This window comes from Pleurodeles waltl, chromosome 2_2 (genome assembly GCF_031143425.1).
Source record: "Pleurodeles waltl isolate 20211129_DDA chromosome 2_2, aPleWal1.hap1.20221129, whole genome shotgun sequence".
NCBI lineage: Eukaryota > Metazoa > Chordata > Amphibia > Caudata > Salamandridae > Pleurodeles > Pleurodeles waltl.
Window position 1 is genome coordinate 394313907 of NC_090439.1, and position 22629 is coordinate 394336535.

At 46.3% G+C, this 22629-nt stretch overlaps 1 long non-coding RNA gene across 1 annotated transcript in view; it reads right to left on the reverse strand.

Annotated features, from left to right (window-relative positions):
* Positions 1–3487: 3487 nt before the first annotated feature.
* Positions 3488–22629, reverse strand: part of LOC138273460 (uncharacterized) — a 504158-nt gene continuing 485016 nt past the window's right edge. Inside the window, exon 3 of the long non-coding RNA XR_011200282.1 lies at positions 3488–4598. This is a non-coding gene — a long non-coding RNA (uncharacterized lncRNA). The remainder of the gene's footprint in view (positions 4599–22629) is intronic.

The following is a 22629-nucleotide window of genomic DNA, read 5'->3' on the forward strand; positions in this document are numbered from 1 at the left end:
ACTGGTCATTTATTTTAGGCCTTGACTACTTCTCCTCCTTTATCGCAGGGCCTCTAGGGGTCTTCGGTACTCTTTTGACTCCAATTTCTTGTTCCTACACTGCCGACGCTTCTTCATGGCACTGGTGCTGTTCTCATGCTTTTGAAGTCGCTCCCCGAGAGGTTTGACCCCTTTTTGGGCTATGAAAATTCTCCAATTGGGTACATATTAGCAACTGTTTGGGCTTCCTTCTTTATCATGATGGACTGAGCCTCAGGGTGGTCGCTGATGGGCTGAACTTTAGTGAGAGCTCCTTCTGTTTAATTTTGTGTTACTGGTTTGACTACACACTTGCTGTGTTGATAACTTATGGTGTGCCTTTTTGTTAGTTGTGTCACGGAAAGCCAGTGGGAGGCTTTGGCATTCCCTGTAAATAATGATTGGGAGAAGGACAAGGTACACAGAGGGAATGTCCTGATTATTTAGCAGTAATGTTTATTATCCCTACTCTTGCTCATCCCAGTCCTTCTGGTTGATCCACCCTACCTGTACTGGTCCGGATGTTGGTTCGGGCTGGATATATCAGGAAGAAGCTGGGAATATCTGCGTTTTTATGGCACCCATCAGTGGTGGGCATAGTCTGAAGTTTCTGCAAATTCCTAGCATTTTCTGTTCTCAAATAAGTGTGATAACCTCATATATCATCACTGTGATGAGGATGAGTAGGACTGACAATAATGAAGATTACTGGTAAGTAATCGGGTCATGTCTCATGTCTATTACAGATATAGGTAGCAATAAGAAAAAAGGAATATTGTACTTCCTTCAACATTTCATTCTTGCCTTGATCCTTTACTTTTATGTGTTGTGTATTTTTTCTTGACTTTTTTCTAACATATATGTAATATGCTTGAAAAATATTTTAGTAAAAAACATCTAATCTCTGTAAGCAATCCCTCTGGACATCTTTGACTTGATTCATCATAAATATTTATATTTTAAATAATAGTGTGCATTTTAGGTCCATCTATTTTTAACTGGCTGCTTATACCTATAATAAATCGCTGTATGTGAGTATGTAACAGACAGAAGGTTTTGATAAACATTATCTGAAAAAGAGCAAGTGTGTGTCATAGGGTGTGATGTCACTTCCTGTAATGTCATAAGTAGTTAAATGTCTGTGATTTTACGTCCAATATCAATATAATTTTCCTCAAACAATATTACTCGAGGCAGCAGTTCTTTGGGAGGTGACCTGGAAAATGTTAAATATAATGTTAACTGAATACCCCTGTGGGGGTTTTCATTGAATGCACGTCCTCATGAGTTCATTTCACTGTTCAATTTTGTGGTGATTGCAACCATGTTGAATCGTTGTTTTCTTTTTATGTAGAGGTGTGAGAAGTTTAGATTTCTAGCAGCCTTCAGCCATATGGCCTTATGGGAACTGGTAACATAAAAGTACCTAGTAAACAATGAAAGTACATACATGCTTTTTGCAGGCACACTTGTGATATAATCCTTGATATTTAATTATCTTAGAGGCAAACAGAGACACTGCGGCGGTGTTCACAGAAACACTTTAGAGGAGTCATCCATTCAAGCGAGAAAAAATTTCTCTTTACCCTGTCTCGCTTCACTAACAATCACCAACAATCAACATCCCAGAATTTTTTTTTGTTTGTCAGCTGGGTTTTGAGACATACAGTGATATTACTCACCCAAAGTGTCCTTTTATAATGGCGTGATATTTGCTTACGAGTAGCACAAATCAGCAGAAACTATACAGGTGCAGTGACAGAAGGCTGAGTTGGAAGATATGTTTCTTGATAGAGATACGTAATGATTTTTTACCTGATATCAATTGTATATATATTTTAGCGTCATATATTGGCTGTGACTGAAAACACAAAACACACAGGGCCATATTTATACTTTTAGACGCACAACTGAGCCAACGAGGTTGTGCGTCAAAAATGTTAACGCCGGCTAACGCCATTCCAAAGCGCCATGCGGGCGCCTTATTTATGGAATGAGGTTAGCCGGCGGAGCTGACTGGTGTGCTTAAAAAAAAATGACCCACACCAGGCAGCGCCGGCGTAGGGGAAAATGGAGCTTGGGCGTCAAAAAATGGGGCAAGTCGGTCTGAGGCAAAAAATCTGCCTCAACCCGAGTTGCGCCATTTTTTTTTACTCCCACCCTCCATTGACATGACTCCTGTCTTAGCAAAGACAGGAGTCATGCCCCCTTGCCCAATGGCCATGCCCAGGGGACTTCTGTCCCCTGGGCATGGTCATTGGGCATAGTGTCATGTAGGGGGGCACAAATCAGGCCCCCCTATGCCACAATAAAATTCAAAAAAAAAAAAACTTACCTGAACTTACCTTAAGTTCCCTGGGATGGGTCCCTCCATACTTGGGCGTCCTCCTGGGGTGGGCAAGGGTGGCAGGGGGTGTCCCTGGGGGCATGGGAGGGCACCTCTGAGCTCCTTCCGAGCCCACAGGTCCCTTAACGCCTGCCCTTACCAGGCGTTAAGAAATGACGCAAAAGCGGCTGGATGTCATTTTTTTTTACCCGCCCACTCCCGTGTGCCATTTTTGCACGGGAGTTTAAATAAGGCGCACATGCCTTGGAGTCATTTTTTAGACGGGAACGCCTACCTTGCATATCATTAACGCAAGGTAGGTGCCCACGCTAAAAAAAGACGCAAACTCCAAGATCTTTGGCGCTAGACGGGTCTAACGCCAAAGTATAAATATGGAGTTAGCTTTGCGTCGGATTTGCGTAAAAAAAAACAACGCAATTCCGGCGCAAACAGAGTATAAATATGCCCCACAATACCTTAAAAAATATGAAAAGACTGTAAGTGCACAGAGGTAATGTGGAGATCACTTGATCTGATCTACATTCCCTTAAGGAGCCACTGCCTGATGGAGGAGGGAATTCTTAAGAGAAAGTGATCCAGTTCACTCCGACCCTGTCAGCCACGGCTGAAAGAATAGCCAAAAATTGCCCCATTCCAAAATGTAACAGCAACTATGTTACAATAATTATTTCGAATTATACATTACTGAAAAAAAAGTTCCTTTCAATTAAAAGTAATGTGCATTGGCACATACATAAAAAAATGAAAGACTCTGGGATTCACCCTACAGCTGGGCACTGCAGGTAGCGATTAACATGCTTTTTTCAGAAAACTAATGCTGCGCCTTCCTCAGCTAATTAGGAAATCTGTTCTGGTCTAACGCCTGCTGCTCATGAATAGATGATATCCCTCCAACAAAGTGGATATTTTTCTGCAACAGAAACTACATTTCTGTGGTTATACATGCTAATCACTCATTTCCAAGAATGTCTGTCCTTGCTCACTTTTTGCCGTAAGTTTTTTGTCCAAGATTGGGAGTGGATGATCGGACAGCCAATGGGAAAGTAGGGAAGCAAAATAAGGAGGGGGGGGGCGTTGTAGCAGGTGTATGAATCTGTTTAAATTATTTGCGGGAAAAACAAAGACTCCAGTGATATTTTAATATGTAGATCCAAATTACTTAGCAATGTTATGGTCAGTGTGACTGTCTTGGAAAAACTAAGGTCAAACCGACTAGAAATTCTGCAACATGGCATGTGCAATAAGCGTTACCATCTCATTACATGTTACTCATCAACTTTTGTACATGTGCTTCTTGTCTCGTTTTGTTACACTCTGGAACGTTTTACATCAATCAAAATGTTCATCTCGACATCTACAGAATCGGCAAAATAAATATTCCATATCATGAATACATCTTAATACACTAAAAGCTAGTTCCAAAGATGTAAGGGCTGCCATATGGCGCCTTACCATTGCAATCTGAATGGCACATAACATGTGTAAGGATGGCAAAGCATTGCGACCTTCTTAGAATACATGACTGTAGTCAGAACCTGTGCTACAACATGTGGAACTGCTGACCACTGCCACAATCCCTGAAGCTGCATGCCACCCATGGATCTGTGTGATGCAATCCACGCAGCTGTGGGCACAGCCCATGGAACTGTCGGGTGCAATCCAGGGAATTGCAAGCAACTGTAATTAGGAGCCAAGTTTTGAATGCTTTTGTAGGTTTAGATGAGCAAACTCCCACATAGAAGTCAACAGTCTGTGCAGAAGGTGGCATGGATCGCCAAATCCCGAAACATATGTGTTCTTGAACGCAGAACTTTCCACTTCCTTTTCGTCCTATCATTAAATTTTTCTTTTACACGTACAATTCGGTGGTTTGTTCTTCTATGTGGATCAAAGAAACGTTCAATACATTTTAGACTTATCCTTTGCTAGGAGGCAGAGATCTCCATTTTTGCCAACCCCATCATGGTCGGACAGATGTGATTCAGTTTTCAGTATAATTTGTCTTTCGTGGGTGTAGAGGGCGGAGGTGACTTCCAGGTCCTACTTGCAGGTTCCAGCCTAGACTGTCTCTTGGGTCTACAGATTTCTGTAGGTCGTGGGAGGATGGGTGGGCAGTGGCTGGATCCAAAGCCATGAAACAGCGACAGGGACTGCTGGTACTCCGCGCTCTACTCTGAGGTGCTGCTGGGAAACGTCTGTGCATGAGACATCTCTGCTGCACTGACACAGTAACCTGGAAGAGAAGGAGGGTGGAATCTATTAAAATAGAATGACAATAGTATCACACAACCCAAATTAGTTTTTTAGTTATCAGTGGGGGAAACTCGGATCTTGACTCAAGGAAAATATGTATGGATCAATGCATGCGTTTAAAACACTCACTGCCATGAACCCTTGCTCTGAAATGACATCTCTCTGAAGATCAAGTGCTAGTTCACAATATTGGGCTTGATTACAACTTTGGAGGAGGTGTTAATCCGTCCCAAAAGTGACGGACATACCACCACCCGTATTACGAGTTTCATAGGATATAATGGACTCGTAATACGGCTGGTGGTATATCCGCACTTTACAGTCACTTTTGGGACGGATTAACACCTCCTCCAAAGTTGTAATCAGGCCCTTTGTGTAATTAGTAGGTTATAGTAATCTCTCTATGTTTGAATACCGGCATACAGGTTTACAGGTAAGCAGTACATGAATTAAACTACTTTTCAAAATGCAGCATTAAACTGTAATAATACGTCGACATGGCAACATTTTGAGGTAATTCTTTTGGCACAATTGGTCATCAGAACTTAGACTTGTGTACATTACGGTCACTGAAAATGTTCACAAAGGTCTAAAACATTGTCTAAAAAATATTGCTATATGATTTAATTCCAACAATAATAACATCAATATTATTAATAATGACAATAATATTACCACTGCCACTAGCAATAAAAAGGAATGAGTTAAAGTACCCGAAAACAATTGCCCAAAACCCTTCCAGCCATTCTGTCAGAGTCAGTGACGCAGTCCTCCCAAACCTACAAGAAGTTGTTAGCCCTCTACAATCTCCACCTAAAAAAATTGACTGATTTTAGTTTTATGGATCAACATCACCTTCACTTTAATGGAAAGACGACGTTTATAATGAGATGTGGGAATTGTTTCTATATTAAGAATGTTAGAATTGAAGAGACGCCCTCCTTTGCCTATTTGGGGGTTTCATTTCACAGCAAAGTGGCATGGAAACCAATGGTGGAAAATAGAGCAGCACTGTTAGAAAACTCTGTAATGGGCTACAGTGCTTTTGCAAGAAATAAGTTGCAACTCCGGTTAAAGAGCTTCTGTCTGTCTATGAGTTTAAGTGTGGTTCAGTGGCATGCTATGGGGCAGGCATATGGAGGATGGTTGAGCTGGGTCCAATTCAGAGAGTTGAAAACTCTTTTACGAGATGCATGATAGTGATGCCACATAGTGATGCTACACGTTTTTGTGTCATGAGGAGCTGGGCATGCTTTATATTTAGGATAAAATCAAGTTAGCTCTGTTATTGTTGTGGCTGGATACCTGGACAAAAGAAACTGTTCATTTGAATCATTCAATTATAATGATTGCTTGGCCTTGGATGGGGCCCGTCATATCACATGGGTGGCTTATGTTAAATCAATGTTGGAGCAGATCAGACTTTCAGAGTTGTTCACCTCCCCTAACAACTGTAGCTCCTTTTCTAAAAAGAGTTTGATAGAGAAGTTTGTGGCTTGGTGAAGCCTGGTGTGAGCTGCGGCTAACCTGAACAAATTATCAGTTAAAATGTACAGGTAAATTACCTGTCAGGAAGGGTTCAACCCTACTCTTTTGAGATATAGAATGGGCCGCACCGCTTTATCCTCAAAAGATTTTCCTTTGATTTAATTCCCCTGATGGTGGGTTTTACTCCCAAGTGTAATTCACATACCAATTTAGGTCCCTGCCCTTGAGATGGTAGCTCTGTTCAGTCAACTTTATGTATTACGGGGCATAGTTATAATTTGTTTGCGCTGAATTTGCATCTTTTTTTTTTTACGCAAATTCGGCACAAACCTAACTCCATATTTATATTTTGACATAAGACACATCTAAAGTCAAAATATAGAGGAGTGTACCATTTTTGGATGCGTGCACCCACCTTGTGTCAATGAGATGCAAGGTAGGCGTTCCCGTCTAAAAAATTGTGCTATCCCCATAGCCCTATATTTATCCCCCCATGCTAAAATGACGCAGGGATGGGAGAAGGGGCTAAATCCATTATTTAACGCCTGGGTCAGACTAGGCATTAGGGGACTATTGGACCCATTTCCATGGCTAAACACCATGCAATGAGTTCACAGGTTCCCTCCGGAAGCCCCAGGAACACCCCCACCCGACTTGAGGGACACCGGAGGATGGGGGACCCCATCACAGGTAAGTCCAGGTAAGTATTTTTTTTGTCATCGAGGACCCCATCTTGGGGCCTCCTGCATGGCACAGGGTTCAGTGGCCATGCCCAGGGGAAACTTGTCCCCTGTCCTGGCCATTGGGGTGGTGGGCATGACTCCTGTCTTTCCTAGGACAGGAGTCATGTTTTAGGGTGGTTGTGCGGCAGGAAATGGCGCTAGTACGGTCAGAGGCATTTTTTTTGCCTCTTACCAGGCCAGCATCATTTTTTGACACACAACGCCCTCCTTCCCTACCGCCACCCCAGCAGGCTAGAGTCTTTTTTGAAGACATTAGCCCAGGTTTAGCGCTGGCTTGCGCCATTCTTTTAAAATGGCGCCCGGCTGGCACTGTGGAATGGCGCAAACCGGAGCTATAGTTTTTGCCACAAAACTGTGTTTGCGGAGTTTTGAGCCAAAAAGTATAAATCTGGGCCTATGTTTTTATGTCCTTTGTATTGTACTCCTTGAAAAAAGCTCCTGTGCCCGCTGCTGAAGGCTATGAATCTTTGGCATTGCAAGTCAGCCCTGCCATTTCTACACCAGATGTATTCACCTTTGGTGTTCTACACTGCTGCAAATTGTATTTGGCAGGTGCTATTTTTAAGAAGACATTTGCCCAGTTGACTTCTGCCATTGATGATTTCTCTTTTTAGCTGATGTTTTATAATGTTTAGAACGTGTCTCTGCTTTTTAGCTGCTTTTACATATTTGTATGTACTATTTATTATTAATTGTTTTTTTTGTGATGTGCTTTCATACCACTGAAGTGCAGCAAATAAAGCTTTTCTTGATTGACTGACTGTACCAAGGAAAGTCTATTAACATGCAAGATAGTACCTTTACGCCAAACCTTCAGCCTGCAGATTATGGAGCAGAGGGGGATATTTATAGTACCCTAGTGCCATCTTGCGCCACATTAACGTTATTATTTTTTACGTTAATATGGCCCAACGAGGCCGAAATCTCAGTGCCGTATTTACAGGGTGGCGCAATGCATGCATTGCGCCACACTGTAACCCTTTGCCTACATTATGCCTGCGCCAGGCATAATGTATGCAAAGGGGGCGTTCCCCCGCTAGGCAAGCCGGAAAAATGGCGTAAGGAAATCTATGAGATTTCCTTGCACCATTTTTTACGGCATTTTTAAGCCTGATCAAGAGTAGGTGTTAAAAGGGGGCTTCCATTCTTTAGAATGGAGCCCTATATACTCTGCAGGAGTAGTGCCAATATGATAGCGCTACTCCGGCAGAGTACATCAATAGCGTCATGTGAAATGACGCTCTTGCCTCCTACACTGCACCATGGTGCATCGTAAGTTTATTACAGTGCACACATGGTGGCTGTAGGGAGGTGCTAAAAGCTCAGGGAAAGTGGCATTACACTCTGTGCAGTGCTACTTTCCAAAACTCTGCCCCAGAGTGTGAAAACCCTATTCATACTTATTCCTGTGACTCGCATTACAGCATTGTACCTTACATAGCAATTTCACTCATCCTTCAACTGAAAATACCAACACAAACTCCAACATTCTTGTCTCACAAAAGTCGGATCATTTACCTTCATGCATTCCTTTAAACAAGCACTGCACAACTGTAAATGGCCCCCTGATCCCCTCCTATTATTTTCCTAGAACATTGTGGGCTAGCATTGGAAAATCACAGATGCAGACTAGGGAACTTTTATTAACCTTCATGACATAATACTTTGGCAAGAGACATGGGCTATATAAAAATTTCACAGATTGGGTTACTCTACCTTTAGTATAGAAGCAGTACTCTACCTTTAATATAGAAGCAGTACCCTCTAGAGCTGGTCGCCACTTGGCTTTCTAATTTGGGTAAAAAATATACCAATCATAACAATAAAAAAGCTGGAGTTTGGTACTAATAATATCTTGGGTAGGTTTATAAGGGGAAGTAATAGTAGTAAGGTAGATTTATACAATGTATATAACCATTCTGTGCGGAGAAATAAAGAATCGCTCATGCTAAAAATTCTCACTCAACATCTTTTCGACAGATCGGATAGCTCCCCCTTCATAATTGCTGGAGACTTGAACACTACTATTGAGCCTAAAGATGGCTTAGATTCGGCCACTGACCTTGAAGAAAAAGCCAGAAGCATACTTTAACTTGAGAGTGAACCCTTACCTGCATGGACAGTCTCTGCCATACAACTATTGTCAATTATCCTGAATTACGGTTTGCGCACCTGTAACAGGAGAATTACATCTGACAGATAGTGTGCCTATATATTCACACGGGCGCTAGCCATAGCAGAATCGAATATGTACTCCTACACATCTACTGATTTTGAAATACTGAGTAGACCAGATAGTGATCATAATGCCCTTACGTTATCTCTGAAAGGTAACCTTTTGAGGAAGATCATTGATTTGGGACCACAATCAAAAATGGTCCAGGCTAAGTTTTTACACTGCTCTACTAATACAAATCTAAAACACCTTTATTGACATTCCTGAACCTTTTACTGAGCACCCATCAGATATAGCTCCTTTACTTGCTCTCCATGAAGCTTGGTACTCTAACAAGTGCAGTAAGGCCAAAGGGCAACTAATTGAAGCTGTCATGAAAGGATCCCAAGAGGCAATTTACATTGCTCGTTCTAACCAAAAACAGATCACAACAACTTCAAAACAGAGTTGAATTAATATAATTTGGTTAGTCCTGGTAGAGGCAATGAAATATAAAAACACTCAGTCCCCGATTTATACTTTTTGGGGCAAAACTGCACTAACGCAATTTTTCACTAAAAAGTTTAGCACCGGCTTGCACCATTTCTGTGCACCAGCCGGGCACCATATTTATGGAATGGTGCAAGCCGGTGCAAAGGTTAGGGTAGTGTAAAAAAAAATGACGTTAGTCGGGTGGGGCTGGCAGTATGGAAGAAGGTGGTTTTGCACCAAAAAATGATGTTAGGCAGGTTAGAGTATCAAAAATGACTCTAATCTGCCTAGAGTAATTGTCTGATGCAAAACTATCCATACCACATGACTCCTGTCTTAGAAAAGACAGGAGTCACGCTCACCACCCCAATGGCCAGCACAGGGGACCAGGGTCCCTTGGGCATGGCCATTGCACCCTGTGCCGTGTTTGGGGACCCATGTCGGGGCACCCAATGACTTTAAAAAAAATTAAATAAAATACTTACTTGTACTTTCTTGTACTTACCTGTACTTACCTGGGATGGGGTCCCCCATCCTCCGCTGTCCCTCTGGTGCGGGTGGGGGTGTCCCTGGGGCCTAGGGAGGGCACCCTTGGGCTTATTCCATGGTGTTACACCATGAAAATAGGCCCACAGGTCCACTAACACCTGCCCTGACCCAGCCATTATAAAATGGGGCAAAGCAAGCTTTGCGCCATTTTTTGACCCCTCCTACCTCCTGTGCACCATTTTTGAACGGGAGTATAAATATAGCATTAAGGCGACAGAGTAATTTTTTGCATGGGAACGCCTACCTTGCATCTCATTTAAGCAAGGTAGGTTTCCACATCCCAAAAATGACTTTAACTCCATAAATTTGGCGCTCGACGGGTCTAGCGCCAAATTATAAATATGGAGTACGTTTTGCACCGAGTTAGAGTATTAAAAAAATTATGCTAATTTGTTGCAAACAGAGTATAAATATGCCCCTCAGACCTTCTGGCATATACTTGCTCATGGCAACTCCAATACCTACAGCCCCATTGAACTATCCATCCAACCACAACAGTTGGTGGAACACTTTATGACTATGAATGCCGAAACCAGAACAGGGGCAGAAGCAATATTACAGGATGCACATGATCTGGCAACTGTAACTGATATTGATCGTATCCACTTTCTGCTTGATAATGCACTCAGGGCCATCCAGTCTTTGCAACCCGGGAAGGCACAGGCCCCGACAAAGTTCCAGACAATCTGTTTTGCACAAAATCTTCTATATGGGGCCCTTATATAAATGCTTTACTAAACAGGATTATGGCAGGAAGGAAAGTCCCGGACTTATGGTGCAGTGTCGAGTTAATCTCATTGTTTAAAAAAGGTGACAGATTAGTCCCTAACAACTATCAACCCGTCAGCCTGATTGATAACCTCCAGAATGTGTTTTCCTGTCAAGTTCTGGTTAAACTAGTTAGTTGGATTGAGGAGGCCTCCAGTCTGTCTCCTTTTCAGGCAGACTTGCATTCCAGGGTTTGCACATTCAATCAGATTTTTCGATTCAGTCTTACTGTTTTGAAATACCTTAGCCTCTCCAAGGACCACTTATATATGGCCTTCAAAGACCTTAGGGCTGTTTTTGACTGAATGCCTAGGCAGCACTATGGTCCACCCTTGCAACAATGGGCATCAATTTTTCACTGTTAGAAGTACTCATCAGGCTATCTGAAAACACCTTTGCACAAGTTAGGTGGGGAATACATTGCGAGTTGAATGACTGCAAACCAGTTAAGTGCGAGGTGCACCAGGGATGCGTTCTTGCACCAACACTGTCCTCTTTGTACATAAACGATGTTGTTCATTTTCTTAGCACATGTGTTCATGACTCCTCCAGGCTGGGTGGCTGTCCCATCCCAGGGCTGCTATTTGCAGACAACATACTTCTCTTATGTCTTACCCCTCCTGGTCTCCAAAATTTGCTTAATAAAGTTGTTGATTTCTGCTATTTCTGTGGTTTAGAGGTGAACACCATAAAAACTAAAATCATTATATTTAAACCCACAGATCTAGCAGAGATGGGTTCACAACGAAGGTGCTGTCACTGCAAATAGTTGATAAATTTGATTATTTGAAAGAGTTGATAAATCCAGAAACTGCAAATCTCACATTCAAAAATGTGAATTAAGTTTTCTTCACAGCACTTCAGCAATAACAAAGACATACAGGGCTACCATCCCCAAATCTGTCTTCCCCGCCATAGAAGTCTATAGAATACAGACAGCATCCCTGTATAGGGCTGATAATTGGGGGATTGGAAACAGAAGTCTGAGCCTTAAAGAGAATTGCTTTTTGAGATCTTTGTTTAGATTAGCCTAGAGCACCCTTATTACTCCACCATTCTGTGACACAGGGCTCAAAGGGTATGGTGCAGTAGCTTTGCTAAAACCCCTTCTTTATTGGGTTAGGTTGCGAACCACCCCCAAACTTCAGCAATACAGGCTTGCTGCTGAGGAAGTCTTGAACTTACTCAAAACACACCTTTTGCCCTGGTTTGTGTACGTTGAATTCCGTCTTAATGACCTGGGTTTAAGTGGTTACTGAAGAAGACCTTCATCAATTAACTCTGGCGTTAAGGTCGCAGTAAAAACTGGTTTTGGAACAGGGAAGCCATTGGCCATCATTGAAATGCTAAACCTGGGGGGCTGGTGGAGAATTTTCATCCATCAAACCTGCACCAGCATTGCAACCATATATGGATGCAATCCAACTGCCACAGGCCTGCACTTCGTTTATAAAATTCAGGCTATGTTTATTATTAGTTAATAAATTTACAAATAAATGGATAACCAATTGTTCGAAATGGGGTCTTTGGTTGGCAGTCAGGTTACCCCCTGTCCAAGCAAGGATCCTCACTCTAGTCAGGGTAAGTCACACACAATCCAAATTATCCTGTGCCCACCCTCTGGTAGCTTGGCACTGAGCAGTCAGGCTTAAATTAGGAGGCAATGTGCAAAGTATTTGTGCAATAAATACCACAATATAACACCACACAGTGTTTAGAAAAATATATGATATTTATCTGAATAAATGCAGGTCAAAATGATTAAAGATGAAATAAGCAACGGTAGGGATATCACTTGAAGTGATATCAAGTGTCTTTAGAGTTAAAAGATTACTGTAAAAGCAATAAAATGTGTCTTAAGTTCTCCTAGAAACAAAAAATGCCTCTTACAGGGCAAAGTACCTGGTTCACGTTGAAAAATCCTGGAAAGGGACTGCAGAGGAGGAGATGCGTGGAAAATGGTGAGTATGCATCGGTTTTGCCCCTCCGCACACGGACTTGCATAGTTATTTTCCACGCGGGGAAGACGTTGCGTCGATTTCCGGCACGTGGACTTGGATCCTCTTCGGGTTGTGGGGTTTTCAGACGCCCTGGGGATGATGCAGGGAATCCTGGGCTTGCAAAGCGAAGTGACAGTGGCTGCGCCAATTCCGGTAGGCGATGCGTGGAATTTTCTTCCGCACGGCAGGTGCTGCATCGATTCCTCTCAGGAAGTCGGGCGGCATAGTTCTGAGTCAGCTTGCATCGATCCAGTAGGGCTTTGCGTTGAAGTTCCGATCACGTCACTAGTGCTGCCTCGATCTTCTGTGGCAAAGTCGGGCTGTGTCATTCCGGACTCGGCGTGCGGTGAAATTTTCACCGTGAGCAGGCTGTGCATTGTTCTTGGCAGGCGGTGCGTCGAATTTTCACCGCACAGGGATTTCAGCTGCAGGAGAGAAGTCTTTTTGGACCTGAGACTTCAGGGAACAGGAGGCAAGCTCTATCCAAGCCCTTGGAGAGCACTTCTGCAGCAAATCAAGAGAGCAGCAAGACAGCAGAGCAACAGCAAGGCTGCAGTCCTCTTCAGAAAGCAGTCAGGTGAGTCCTTTAGGCAGCCAGGCAGTTCTTCTTGTCAGGGTGCAGGTTCTGGTTTCTTCTCCAGGAAGTGTCTGAGGTGGTAGGGCAGAGGGCCTGTTTTTATACCCAAATGTGCCTTTAAAGTGAGGGAGACTTCAAAGAGTGGCTTAGAAGTGCACCAGGTCCCCTTTCAGTTCAATCCTGTCCGCCAGGGGTCCCAGTAGGGGGTGTGGCAGTCCTTTGTGTGAGAGCAGGTCCTCCACCCTCCCAGCCCAGAAAGACCCATTCAAAATGCAGATATATGCAAGTGAGGCTGAGTATCTTGTGTTTGGGGTGTGTCTGAGTTAATGCACAAGGAGCTGTCAACTAAACCCAGCCAGACGTGGATTGTAAGGCACAGAAAGATTTAAGTGCAGACAAATTTTCACTTTCTAAAAGTGGCATTTCTTTACTAAATAAGACCTTCCTACTCCTTTCAGATCAGCAGCTACAACTCAAACAATGTATGAGGGCAGCCCCAATGTTAGCCTATGAAGGGAGCAGGCCTCACAGTAGTGTAAAAACTAATTTAGGAGTTTTACACTACCAGGACATGAAAACTACACAGGTACATGTCCTGCCTTCTACCTACACAGCACTCTGCTTTAGGGGTTACCTAGGACACACCTTAGGGATGACATGTGTAGAAAAAGGGGAGTTTTAGGCTTGGCAAGTACTTTTAAATGCCAAGTCGAATTGGCAGTGAACTGCCCACACAGGCCTTGCAGTGGCAGGCCTGAGACAAGGTTAAGGGGCTACTGAAGTGGGTGGCACAATCAGTGTTGCAGGTCCACTAGTAGCTTTTAATGTACAGGCCCTGGGCACATACAGTGCACTCTACTAGGGATTTATAAGTAAATTAAATAGCCCAATTGGGTGTGATCCAATGTTACCATGTTTAAAAGGAGAGAGCATGTGCACTTTAGCACTGGTTAGCAGTGGTAAAATGTGCAGAGTCTAAAAACCAGCAAAAACAGTATCTCAAAAGTGGAGGGAGGCAGGCAAAAAGTTAGGGGTGACCACACTGAAGCTGTCAGGTCTAACACCAATTAAACCAAATTGACAGAATTTGCACTTTGTAATCATGTGATCGAGGACGTCGAACATGTGTTATTGCTTTGCCCAGAGTATATTAGGCCCAGGCGGACTTGGATTAACACACTTTGCATCAATTTAGGCATAAAACATTATAAAGTTTATGGTCGGACACCAGTCTTCTTATAGATTTTGGGCTAAGTCCGTAATTATATGTCGTGTGGTGGCACAGGAATCAGATGGGCATCATGTTTTGACAATTTAGTATGCTCTTTCTTTACAAATCGCTTCCTTCATTACTGTCAATTAACCCCTTCTGTGCCGCGGACGTAGTGGTTACGTCCTCGGCACAGCAGCACTGTGCCGAGGACGTAACCACTACGTCCTCGGCACACAGCCCAGAGGGAGCGCTCTCGCTCCCTCTGTGTGCTTCCCCCACCCCCCCAAAGTCAGGGATGGAAGGGGAAGCCCTTCCCCTTCCACCCCCGACCCCCCACCCCCCCATAATGACGTCAGCGCACGATCGCGCGCTGACTTCATTATGGGGTTCTCGCCGCACAGGAAGCCATTTGCTTCCTGTGCGGCGAGCGGAGAAGAGGTGAGTTCCTCTTCCCGGTGGGTGGGGGCTTTGGTCTAAAGAGGCACCGGAGGAAAGGAAAGGCTTTTCCTTTCCCCCAGTGTCTCTTTGAGCATTCCTGCTGCCCGATCGCATTGCGATCGGGCAGCAGGAATGCCCACTAGACACCAGGGATTTCTTTTTTGTGTTTACTTTCCTGTTTCTTGTTGGCGGGGAGCGGCCCCTTGGGCAAGGGTCACTCCCCTTTGGGGGGCAATTAGTTACGGCCATTTCTGCCCCCCTTGGGGGCAGATTGGCTACTTTTTAGCCAGATCTGCCCCCAAGGGGGGCAGAAAACACTAGATCACCAGGGATTTATATGTTTATGTGCATTTATGTGTGGGGGGGTGCCCCCTTGGGCAAGGGGCGCCCCCCCCAAGGGGGCAGAGAACTGTTGGCCTTTTCTGCCCCCCTTGGGGGCAGATCGGCCTATTTTTTTTAGGTCCATCTGCCCCCAAGGGGGGCAGAAGCCACTTAGGCACCAGGGATTGTGTGTGTAGTGGATGGGGGGCGCCCCCTTGGGCAAGGGTCGCTCCCCTTTGGGGGGCATGTGTTTTAGGGCCATTTCTGCCCCCCTTGAGGGCAGATTGGCTACTTTTTAGCCAGATCTGCCCCCAAGGGGGGCAGAAAACACTAGATCACCAGGGTTTTTTATTTTTATGTGTATTTATTTGTGGGGGGGTGCCCCCTTGGGCAAGCAGCGCCCCCCCAAGGGGGCAGAGAACTGTTGGCCTTTTCTGCCCCCTTGGGGGCAAATCGGCCTATTTTTTTTAGGTCCATTAGGCACCAGGGATTGTGTGTGTAGTGGATGGGGGGGCAAGGGGGGCAGAAACCACTAGAACGCCAGGGATTTTTTTTTATGTGTTTATTTTTGTGGGGGGGCGTCCCCTTGGACACGGGGTGCCCCCCCAAGGGGGGCATTGACCTGTTGGCCATTTCTACACCCCCTGGGGGCAGATGGGCCTATTTTGTTAGGCCCACCTGCCCCCAAGGGGGGCAGAAGCCACTTAGACACCAGGGATAGTGTGTGTGTGTGTGTATGTGTGTGTTAGTGGATGGGGGGGGCCTTGGGCAAGGGTCGCCCCCTACCCAGGCCATTTCTGCACCCCTTGGAGACAGATCAGCCTATTATTTTTAGGCTGGTCTGCCCCCAAGGGGGGCAGAAACCACTAGAACGCCAGTTTTTTTTTTTTATTTGTTTATTTTTGTGGGCGGGCGTCCCCTTGGTCACGGGGCGCACCCCCAAGGTGGGGCATTGACCTGTTGGCCATTTCTACACCCCCTGGGGGCAGATGGCCCTATTTTGTTAGGCCCACCTGCCCCCAAGGGGGGCAGAAGCCACTTACACACCAGGGATAGTGTGTGTGTGTGTGTGTGTGTGTGTGTTAGTGGATGGGGGGGCCTTGGGCAAGGGTCGCCCCCCCAAGGTGGGGCATTGACCTGTTGGCCTTTTCTACACCCCCTGGGGGCAGATGGGCCTATTTTGTTAGGCCCACCTGCCCCCAAGGGGGGCAGAAGCCACTTAGACACCAGGGATAGTGTGTGTGTGTGTGTGTGTTAGTGGATGGGGGGGCCTTGGGCAAGGGTCGCCCCCCACTTTGGGGGCACATGTACCTAGGCCATTTCTGCACCCCTTGTAGACAGATCAGCCTATTATTTTTAGGCTGGTCTGCCCCCAAGGGGGGCAGAAACCACTAGAACGCCAGGGTTTTTAAAAAATGTGTTTATTTTCGTGGGGGGGCGTCCCCTTGGTCACGGGGCACCCCCCCAAGGGGGGCATTGACCTGTTGGCCATTTCTACACCCCCTGGGGCAGATGGGCCTATTTTGTTAGGCCCACCTGCCCCCAAGGGGGGCTGAAGCCACTTAGACACCAGGGATTGTGTGTGTGTGTGTGTGTGTGTTAGTGGATGGGGGGGGCCTTGGGCAAGGGTCGCCCCCCACTTTGGGGGCACATGTACCCAGGCCATTTCTACACCCCTTGGAGACAGATCAGCCTATTATTTTTAGGCTGGTCTGCCCCCAAGGGGGGCAGAAACCACTAGAACGCCAGGGTTTTTAAAAAATTTGTTTATTTTTGTGGGGGGGCGTCCCCTTGGTCATGGGGCGCCCCCCCAAGGTGGGGCATTGACCTGTTGGCCATTTCTACACCCCCTGGGGGCAGATGGGCCTATTTTGTTAGGCCCACCTGCCCCCAAGGGGGGCAGAAGCCACTTAGACACCAGGGATAGTGTTTGTGTGTGTGTGTGTGTTAGTGGATGGGGGGGCCCTTGGGCAAGGGTCGGCCCCCACTTTGGGGGCACATGTACCCAGGCCATTTCTGCACCCCTTGGAGACAGATCAGCCTATTATTTTTAGGCTGGTCTGCCCCCAAGGGGGGCAGAAACCACTAGAACGGTAGGTTTTTTTTTTAATTTGTTTTTTTTTGTGGGGGGGCGTCCCCTTGGTCACGGGGCGCCCCCCCCCAAGGTGGGGCATTGACCTGTTTGCCATTTCTACACCCCCTGGGGCAGATGGGCCTATTTTGTTAGGCCCACCTGCCCCCAAGGGGGGCAGAAGCCACTTACACACCAGGGATAATGTGTGTGTGTGTGTGTGTGTGTGTGTGTTAGTGGATGGGGGGGGCCTTGGGCAAGGGTCGCCCCCCCAAGGTGGGGCATTGACCTGTTGGCCATTTCTACACCCCCTGGGGGCAGATGGGCCTATTTTGTTAGGCCCACCTGCCCCCAAGGGGGGCAGAAGCCACTTAGACACCAGGGATAGTGTGTGTGTGTGTGTGTTAGTGGATGGGGGGGGCCTTGGGCAAGGGTCGCCCCCCACTTTGGGGGCACATGTACCTAGGCCATTTCTGCACCCCTAGGAGACAGATCAGCCTATTATTTTTAGGCTGGTCTACCCCCAAGGGGGGCAGAAACCACTAGAACGCCAGGGTTTTTTTAAAATTTGTTTATTTTTGTGGGGGGGCGTCCCCTTGGTCACGGGGCGCCCCCCCAAGGGGGGCATTGACCTGTTGGCCATTTCTACACCCCCTGGGGCAGATGGGCCTATTTTGTTAGGCCCACCTGCCCCCAAGGGGGGCTGAAGCCACTGAGACACCAGAGATAGTGTGTGTGTGTGTGTGTGTGTGTGTGTGTTAGTGGATGGGGGGGGCCTTGGGCAAGGGTCGCCCCCCACTTTGGGGGCACATGTACCCAAGCCATTTCTGCACCCCTTGGAGACAGATCAGCCTATTATTTTTAGGCTGGTCTGCCCCCAAGGGGGGCAGAAACCACTAGAACGCCAGGGATTTTTGTTTATTTGTTTATTTTTGTGGGGGGGGCGTCCCCTTGGTCACGGGGCGCCCCCCCAAGGGGGGCATTGACCTGTTGGCCATTTCTACATCCCCTGGGGGCAGATGGGCCTATTTTGTTAGGCCCACCTGCCCCCAAGGGGGGCAGAAGCCACTTAGACACCAGGGATAGTGTGTGTGTGTGTGTGTGTTAGTGGATGGGGGGGCCCTTGGGCAAGGGTCGCCCCCCACTTTGGGGGCACATGTACCCAGGCCATTTCTGCACCCCTTGGAGACAGATCAGCCTATTATTTTTAGGCTGGTCTGCCCCCAAGGGGGGCAGAAACCACTAGAATGCCAGGGTTTTTTAAAAATTTGTTTATTTTTGTGGGGGGGCGTCCCCTTGGTCATGGGGCGCCCCCCCCAAGGTGGGGCATTGACCTGTTGGCCATTTCTACACCCCCTGGGGGCAGATGGGCCTATTTTGTTAGGCCCACCTGCCCCCAAGGGGGGCAGAAGCCACTTAGACACCAGGGATAGTGTTTGTGTGTGTGTTAGTGGATGGGGGGGGCCCTTGGGCAAGGGTCGGCCCCCACTTTGGGGGCACATGTACCCAGGCCATTTCTGCACCCCTTGGAGACAGATCAGCCTATTATTTTTAGGCTGGTCTGCCCCCAAGGGGGGCAGAAACCACTAGAACGCCAGTTTTTTATTTTTTATTTGTTTTGTTTTTTGGGGGGCGTCCCCTTGGTCACGGGGCGCCCCCCCAAGGGGGGCATTGACCTGTTGGCCATTTCTACACCCCCTGGGGGCAGATGGGCCTATTTTGTTAGGCCCACCTGCCCCCAAGGGGGGCAGAAGCCACTTACACACCAGGGATAGTGTGTGTGTGTGTGTGTGTTAGTGGATGGGGGGGGGGCTTGGGCAAGGGTCACCCCCCCAAGGTGGGGCATTGACCTGTTGGCCATTTCTACACCCCCTGGGGGCAGATGGGCCTATTTTGTTAGGCCCACCTGCCCCCAAGGGGGGCAGAAGCCACTTAGACACCAGGGATAGTGTGTGTGTGTGTGTGTTAGTGGATGGGGGGGGGCCTTGGGCAAGGGTCGCCCCCCACTTTGGGGGCACATGTACCCAGGCCATTTCTGCACCCCTTGGAGACAGATCAGCCTATTATTTTTTGGCTGGTCTGCCCCCAAGGTGGGCAGAAACCACTAGAACGCCAGGGTTTTTTTTTTATTTGTTTTTTTTTGTGGGGGGGCGTCCCCTTGGTCACGGGGCGCCCCCCCAAGGGGGGCATTGACCTGTTGGCCATTTCTACACCCCCTGGGGGCAGATGGGCCTATTGTTTTAGTAGGCCCATCTGCCCCTATGGCAGAATCCACTTAGGCACCAATTTCTAAATGTTTGATGGTGGGGTGTTTGTCAACTGAAGAAGTCTTTGCATTTGTGATAAAAAATGTTTTCCTCCTTTTTGTTCTAGTTCAAAGCTTTTGCTTTATTTGCTGTGGCTCCTTGCGGTTTTGGCGGTGGTTGACCTGCAGTTTGCACAGTTGCATGTTTTAGGTAAGTAAAAACAATTTACTCCAAAGGAGTATTGTTGCCATGCATGAATGATATGTTTGTAGGGGGTGTACTACATGCAGGATTGTGTGTGAAATTGTCCTTAGGATTGTGCACAATGATATTTGTTTTGTCTTATTTCTAATTTGCCTTTCTTTATTTATTTTTAGTGGGATATCATTGGTGATTGCTGTGTAGTTGCTGGTGAATCAAGCTTTTTCAGGCAAGTGAGCGGTATAGTTTTTGAGTTTATAACTCTTACTAACAAAGCTACACTTTGTTACTTGTCTTACACAGTGCTGGTTGTTGGTGGTGAATTTGTCCAGTTAATTTTAGCAGGAGAGATCATGGCTAGCCGCAGGATGACCGCTCAGCAGGTGGTTGGTATGCTTTTTGAGTCACAGTCTGATCATGACTATGAGATGGACTCTGCATCTGAGGCAGAGGAGGAAGTCAGAGATTCTGGCAGTGATGTTTCTGTTGGAGGGGAATCTTCTGATGATGAAGCCACACTCAGTGCAGATGAAGGGCCTGTTTAAGAGGAGGACATTGATGTGCCAATAGTGCAGCAACCTGGGGGCGAAAGGTTTCCCGTTATAAGACCTGATGTCTGGGTTGCCCCAAACATGGAGCAGCCAGAGTTGCCTGCCTTTACTGGTCTCCCGGGGTGTAACGCCAATACAGAGAACTTTATGCCTATCAATTTCTTTGAGTTATTCATGGATGATATGTTTTTGGAAGAGATTGTTGAGCAGACTAATTTGAATGCGGAGCAGCATTTGAGGGACAACGCTGCTAGACTTAGGCCACACTCTAGAGCTGCCCAGTGGATTCCCACAAATTTGGAGGAGTTAAAAAAGTTTTGGGGTTTGACTTTTTTGATGGGGTTGATAAGGAAGCCGTCACTGGCTTCTTATTGGTCTACTAGTCCCTTGATGGCAACAGCTATATTTCCAGCGACCATGAGTCGTAATCGGTATTTGCTTCTTCTTAGGATGCTGCATTTTGTTGACAATGCATTAGCCTTGCCACGAGATCACCCAGATTCTGACCGTCTTTTTAAGATTAGGCCTGTCCTTGATCATTTTGTAGATCGGTTTTCGGAGGTCTATGTTCCAGGCAAAGAGTTAAGTGTGGACGAGTCTTTGGTCCTCTTCAAGGGTCGTTTGGTTTTTAGGCAGTACATTCCTAGCAAAAGGGCACAATATGGAATTAAATTGTATATGCTGTCTGAAAGTAGGACAGGATATGTGTATAGTTTCCGTGTGTACACTGGTAGGGATTCCAATATTGACCCCCCTGGTTGTCCTCCCACTTTTGGAGTTACTGAGAAAATTGTGTGGGATCTTGGTAGACGACTGTTCAATAAAGGTCACCATTTGTATGTAGATAACTTCTACACTGGTGTGCAATTGTTCAAGGAATTGTTTAGAGTGGACACAGTTGCTTGTGGCACAATCCGTTCTAACCGGAAAGGCTATCCAAGGGAGCTTGTCTGTAAAAAACTTGAGAGAGGACAGTGCTGTGCCTTGCGGAACGAGGAGCTGCTAGCTTTGAAATTTTCAGACAAGAGGGATGTCTACATGCTAAGTACCATCCATGATGAGAGTACTTCCCCTGTGACTGTTTGGGGCCAGGTTGCTGAAGTGCACAAACCTGTGTGCATTTTAGATTATAATAAGCACATGGGAGGTGTAGATAGAGTTGACCAGAGGTTGGAACCTTATACTGCTATTCGTAAGTCTTACGTTTGGTATAAGAAGTTAGCACTTCACCTCTTCCACTTAGCAACCTTCAATGCTTTTATTGTGTTTAGGGATAGGTCTCCAGAGTCAAAGATGACATTTGTGAAATTTCAGGAGTCAGTGATAGAGAGCCTTATTGTGGTGGAACAGGCCAGAGTTCCTAGAGAAGCAGTGGTGGAGGATGTGGCTAGATTGAAAGATCGCCACTTTGCTGAGCACATTCCTCCCACACCCAAAAAAGACTTTCCAGCTAAGAAATGTAGAGTGTGTTTTCGAAGAGGTATCCGGAGGGAGACTCGAATGTACTGCCCAGATTGTCCTTCAAAGCCTGGGCTGTGTGTCGGTGCTTGTTTTAAGAATTACCACACCCAGAAGATTTTCTGGGAGCAACCATGAGTGTAAACTCATGTCTGTTTTGTATTTTCATGTGTTTAGTTTCATGGTTAGCATTTCTGTCATGTTCTTAGTTAGAGCTTTTGTGTTTGTAGTTTTGTAATTCTTTCTACTTAGTTAAGGGTTCCTCTGTTAAAAAAAAAAAAAAAAATGATGCCATTGTGTGTGGAGTGGGGCTTGGCTGAGAGTGTACATATTGACATGCTGTTGGCTACTGCAACACACTGCCAGCCAAACACCAGTCCACACACTCCCATCAGCTGGTGTGATTGTTGTATCAGGCATGTGGGCGTATGTAAGTGATGGGCCCTTGAGTGGCACTGTCTGTCGATGTGAGTGTTGTAATGTGCTGGGCCCGTGGCTGGCGGTGTGAATGGCCTTGTGTGTGTCATGTATGAAAGTTGTGTGAATGGACTGTAAAGCGGTTGGTGCCTTGTCGCGGCTTTACAGCTCACTAGCTGTGAGTCATTGGTTCAGTTTTTTGCCTTTCAGTTACTAACAGTGCATTTCATTTTTGTGAAAGCTCTTGTTAGTAAAATTTGATCCACTGAACCATCACTCACCCTCGTGCCAAATCCAACCAGTATGTGTGGTAAAAATGACAA